General features: G+C 45.1%; 1 pseudogene; it reads right to left on the reverse strand.

The window, feature by feature from the left end:
* Positions 1-903: 903 nt before the first annotated feature.
* On the reverse strand, positions 904-2685 carry LOC150048963 (large ribosomal subunit protein uL30 pseudogene; annotated as a pseudogene).
* Positions 2686-6000: the final 3315 nt, after the last annotated feature.

Here is a 6000-nt window from a genome sequence, read left to right on the forward strand (position 1 = left end):
GCTGTAAAGGCTCTTAGAAGTCCTACAGTGTGTGTGTGTGTGTGTGTGTGTGCGTGTGTGTGTGTGTGTGTGCAGGGAGGTCTCCCTGTTTCCCTGTTTCTCCTAATTTTTAGGAGGGTTTTGTGGTAGAGCTTTTAGGTATCAGCTTGACGGGGTGGCGAGGTGCCTGCATCATTGGTGATGCCTGGCTTCTGTCTGTGTCTATGGTGTCCATTGTCACAGGAGACTGACTGCCAGGAAAGTCAGTTACCCCAGGCTGGGCTGGCACAGTACAGCAGTCTGAGGTCTCCACGGACAGCCAAATGACAAAAGCAGAGCTCCGTCTACCCTTACTGCGCAAGATGGCATTCTCCTCTTGGTCTTGGTTCTTTGTTCTTTGGACTCTGGATGTCTCATTGCAGCCCTGGAGGCTTTCTAGGACCTGGGAGCTTCACCACCAACTTCTTGGTTCTGAGGCATCTGGACTGGGATGGAACCACCTGCCAATTTCTCTGATGCTTGTGTTGCAGACAATCTAGCACAGCACCTCCCTCTTCCCTTCTTTTCTCTCTGAAGAACTTTAGTGACAGGCCCGCCCTCCACAGCCTCATTTCCCATAGTCTCAGTCCAGTGTTAGTCTGGAGTCTGCATTAGTCGTATGGGAAATCAGTGTTGATCGTTCTGTCCCCTCATCTGCCCTGGACCCTCAGCCAAGATGCTGGTCCCAGAAGGAAGGAAACCACAGACAAGGATGGCCATAGGTGAGGGAAGAGGACACCATGCACCCTTCAAGGGGCCTTCGAGGGGCCTGAAGGGCAGAGGAGTCTTGTTCAGACACAGTGAGGAGAGGAAAACAAAACTAGAAAGCTAGCGTTCTGACTTCCTTCTGGCTGAGCTCCCTGGAAGACAAGGAGAGAACTGACCTTAGGCCAGGGGTGGGAGGACAAAAGAAGGAACCATGAGAGCCGACGGTTTCTGTTCATTCCCAATCTTGGGAAAGGACAAATCTGCCATGTCGGCCACCAGCAGGGTACCTGCAGCACCTAGTGTGCCTGCACTGTATGCGGAAGGATCCACAAAGAAACTGGGGGTGCTGGAAGGTCCATGCTATGGTGTGGATCCTAATGTCCCCCCTCAAAGGCCTGGGTTGCCAGCCTGTGGTGCTGGCTTGTGAACCTTGTGGAAGCATCCCCGCCCCCTCTCTCCCTCTCTCTCTCTCTCTCTCTCTCCCTCTCTGTCTCTCTCTCTGATTGGTTTTTGATCTTCCTCCCTTTTCAATGTGTTTTCAGGTTGCCTACATTTGTCATGAAGAAATGTACATAGAAAGTGAATCAGATTATTTTTCACTATGCTAAACCATTGCTGGTGTGTTGCTTTGGTTCTGTTCTGGTTTCTAAATTAGCCCTCTGGAGAGAGAAATGAACCCACATTTGCTGAGGGCTTGAGGAGGGCTGCAGAAAGGGGAATGGAAACAGGGCCCGGGGTCTCTGGCCTGCCAGGATCCGTGGAGAGGACCAGAGGGTCTGGCCTGGCTGGCCACATGTCCGTGTCTTGTTAGGAGAGTCCTGGCCACAGGCCCAGCCCCTGGCCACTCACATCTGACCCAGGCTCCCCGAGGACCAGAGGCTTTGGGAAGGGGAGCCTTTCTCCCAAACCAGATCAGACCTCACTGCGTCCAGCCTGTGTTAGGCTTCTATATTCCCATGGAAGAAATGCCTTGTAAGGCATATTGAACAAAATTACATTCCCAGAAAATGGGAAGAAAAGTTCTCTGATCTTGCTACTTTTTTATCCTTAAAGATGAGAGAGAGCATCACGTGGTTGTTTAAATGTTCCCATATTGACTAATATTAGCATTTAATGCTTTTAGTTCTTTGTTGAATTAAATGTGTTATTTATCTTTGTCTTCTCTAATTGACTCTGGTTTTTGCCAGCATCACTGTTTATTAACAGACCCAATTACAAAAATAGCATGGCAGACACCTCAGTTCCTCCTTCCAATAATCCTGTTGATCTGATCCTACCTGTTCTAGCATCTCCACCTCCTTCTTCCTGCCACCTCGTGAAGAAGACTTGAAGGGCCACAGGAAGTTATTTGCTTCCTTGAAGCATTTCCAACAGTATATAGATCTGAAGAATCAGATCCTCCGTGCAGATGATGCCATATTTACCAAGAGATGGAGCAATCACGGCGTTATCTGTTAAGGCAATTCGCTTCTTATTGATGTTGCCATAGCCACGCTTGTGGATGAGCTCATTGACTGACTTCAGGTTTGGGTACCCTTCGGCAATATATGGTTCTGCAATCCTCGGCATATTAATCAAAGCCTTATGGAGCTTCACAAAGGTGACAATGAAGATCTGGTGAAGGCGAAGAAGCTGCAACACTTTACAGACTTTTGGACTCACACCACTGATACCTCGGATTCTGATGACAAATGCCACTTTAGGCTGTGCAGGTACATAGACGTTGCCTGCTTTTCTGGCCATTCTAGCCATTTGGATCTCAGTTCTGTGCATTTGCCTGTATTTCTTGTGATATTGCTTAGCTTTCCCATAGATGAGCTTCCGCCTCGCCTTTCGAAGCAGCCTTTGGGCACATTTCTTTCTCAGGAGCTTTATTTTCAGCTCAGCAAAATTCCTTCGCTTTTTCTTCAGGGTTTCTGGCACAGCAGGAACCTTTTTCTTCTCTTCGGCACCCTCCATGGTTCCAGCCGGAATAGAGTCTTGATGAATTAGTTCTTTATGAAGTTGGGCTTCTACAATGTGAAAATATCTTTCCCCAGATTGTCACTTACCTGAGATTTTTGGTTTTTGATTTTTGCTAGTCCTGGCTTGAACTCAGGGCCTGAGCACTGACCTTGGCCTTTCTCAAGGCTAGAGCTCTACCACTTGAGCCTCAGCACCACTTCCGGCTTTTTTTCTATATATGTTGTACTGAAATTGAACCCGCTTCTTGGTGCGTGTTAGGCAAGCATTCTACCACTAGACCAAACTCCCTGTCCCTATCTTAATTTTTAAAGTAATGATTGTCCTGCTTAACATAGGAATTTTATGACAGTTATTGTCATACACAACATTATTTTCTTTATTTCTTTTTTGGGGTGTATCCTATTTTTTTACCTGTTAGATGAGGATTCATCTAATTTTCTTCTCTTTGGTTTTGCTATTTTATCTTTTTGGCAGGGAACCATTTTTTTGTGCCAAGAGCTATTTTAATGTCAAGAACATCATTGTGAGTTATACAAAATTATCAATACAGACTGATGGGCCAATAACAGCCTAACACTGCCTATAAGTCTGACATTCCCCATCCTATAAACATGAGCACATATTTACTAAGTTTCTAACTTACTTTGAAGTAAGATAAAATGGAGATGTAGCTTTATTCCATATAATTAATTCCATATTGGTGAAATAGTATTCACATTTACAGGAAAATAGACAAGTCAATTTTCAGAAAACTAATGCCATGGTTTAAAACTAGAAAAGGACCCACATACCTCAGTAATGAATAATTCCTAGGCCGTGAGTGTTGTCCCATGGCAGAACACTTGCCCAACAATCACAAGGCCCCAAGTTCAAACCCCAGTACAGAAAAAAAAAAAAGAAGTTCTCAAGTTCATAATCATACATGCTTGTATGGCTCATGCTTGTCTTGATAATAACATTGATTGATAGAATATAATCTGTCTGCGCAGTGGAAAGGCTGGATAATGAGATGAAATTTCTTGTTCAAGATCCTTCCACTACATGCACTTAACTCCTGCTCACCACTGACTTTACTGGTGTGAAGTAAGAGTTCTCCAGGAGAAAACTTGGAACACGGGACCAAGGAACAAGATATGGAGCACAGCACAGATGAGCAGGCCAGGTGAAGGAGGAACTGGCCAGAACTGAAGGCACACTGCCTAAGAAATAAGAGAAGGACGAGCGTCTCCAAGGACCCCCAAATCCTGGGACAGAGCCCACCACCACAATCCCGAGCGGTGAGTGTGCTGAGCGATGCCCGTTCACATGCAGCTAGGGTGCCCTGGACCAGCCAGAGATGGCCATTGTGGACAAGGGAATTGACTCTTCAGAGCAGCCGGGAGAGTGTGCTCAAGGCCCAGCCTCTGATTTTACTCCTCTCTCTGAGATTTCTGATCAGTAAGGACAGGCTCCAAGGTACCAATGGGAGACTCCAGCCTTTTTGCCTCGCTTGACAGTAAACCATTTATCTTTGCTCTCTCATCAACTTGAACACAGTTCATCTCAATACCCAGTACTGAAGGAACGGGCGCAGTCTGGAAGAGCTCTGGTCCACCAGGGCAGTCACCAGGGTGGACACAAAGATTCAGGAGATCAGGTGGAATCGGAGCATGAGTCTTCTTCTTGTGAGAGAGGCCAATGGCAGGAATCAAATCTAGAATTACCAAGGAAGTCAGAAAGATGTGGAATTTCTGAGAAGACTCTCAAATGGGAAAATCCTAATTTGGGGTGATAACAAGGATCACAAGCCTTTAGATTTTAAGAAGATGGGGTCACCCGGTTTGACTACTGCAGAAAATGTGTGTGCCAAGTTGGAAACCAACTCAAGAGCTGAGGAACAAAGGGTGTGGGTGCACAGATGTGTATCTCCTCTACGCCAGCCAATAACTGGGCCACTGTCTATTTCTCAGCCCCTCCCCTGGCTTCTCTCCTTGTCTCCTGGGGTGAGTGGAACAGTTGGGAAAGTTTGAGCAGTCCCATGAAAGGTTAAATCAACTCTCCAAGCGGGTGGCAAGTTGCAGACCCTCCAGAGGTTAGAAAGGCATTGAGTCTTTAGTGGAGGAAACAGACACCATTTGTGTAATGAAGACACCAGAATGCAGCATCTCGTCCTGTTCCGCGAATGGGGAGTCCTTTTAGAGTCGTTAAAATAATACCCCCTGTGAACAACAGAGTGGCTTTCGCTATGTGACCCTCCACCACCGATGTGCCATTCACTATAGGGGCCCTGGCAGTACCTTAGGGGCCAAGATATGGAGCTTTTTCTTTCTGTTGATAAGAATTAGAACAGACTTGGGTTGTCCTGAGAATACCCCTGTCACTCTTCTGCATTTTGATTCTGTGCTCCCAAGTGTGAGAGAAGAGAGTGCAGGGAGGCCGTGTGGGAAGGTTTTGTCACAGGAAATAAAAGGGCCAATGTCCTTTTTCGTGAGGCCAGAAGTCAGGAGTGGAATTAAATACGAGTCTTGCCTCTTCCATAAGAACCCAGCTTACAAAATGGGTTTTCTCCAATTTCTTTGAAACGCAAACCTCCCCCGTAAAAGATATGTCAGCTTGCATGAACCATGGGATAAATCACCCTTTCACTTACAAAGCTTTTTTTTTCCCCCCCAGGAAAATAACCACATAGAATTCTCTCCACAACACATCAAATGCTTGTTTGGTTAAAAGGTATTGATGAGGATAGATTGGCCTTGGGTAAAAGGTCTATGGTGAGAAGTAATTTTATTGATCTGAGCCTGGCTGGTATCTTGGAAGTACAATGTTATTTTCAGTCCATCGATTGGGTCTGGTTTAGGAAGGCTTTATGCTCCTTTTGTCTTAAATTCTATTTAAATAATTGATCATAGTTTGTATTTGTTAATGACCTTTAAGTGAACTGTCACTGACCCCAGTTGGAACCCACAGATCGATTTTGTGGGTGGCTCATGAGTCCTGGCTACTTTTCTAAGATGCCTGGTGTCTATTTTCAAATTCTTTATTCAGTGCTTGTGACATCAGGATTCTGGTTTATTATTCTCATAAACAAATTTAAAAAAAATAAAGTCTTGTTTTTGTTCTCTTCAGAGTTATAAAAAAAAAAGTCACATGCATGCCCATGCTTTTGGTGGTTCTGGGGCTGGTCTATTATGAATAAAACTGTTCGTGTCTTTTAGTGGCTTTGCAATGCCTTAATTAGCTATAATTAAGATGGATTTTATAAAAAGCTATATAGAGACTTTTCTTAGCTTGGTTCATTTAAATGTATTGGTTCAGTCAAATGCCAGTGGC

The sequence above is a fragment of the Megascapheus bottae genome, chromosome 21, assembly GCF_031878675.1.
Source record: "Megascapheus bottae isolate mThoBot1 chromosome 21, mThoBot2.hap1, whole genome shotgun sequence".
Classification (NCBI taxonomy): domain Eukaryota; kingdom Metazoa; phylum Chordata; class Mammalia; order Rodentia; family Geomyidae; genus Megascapheus; species Megascapheus bottae.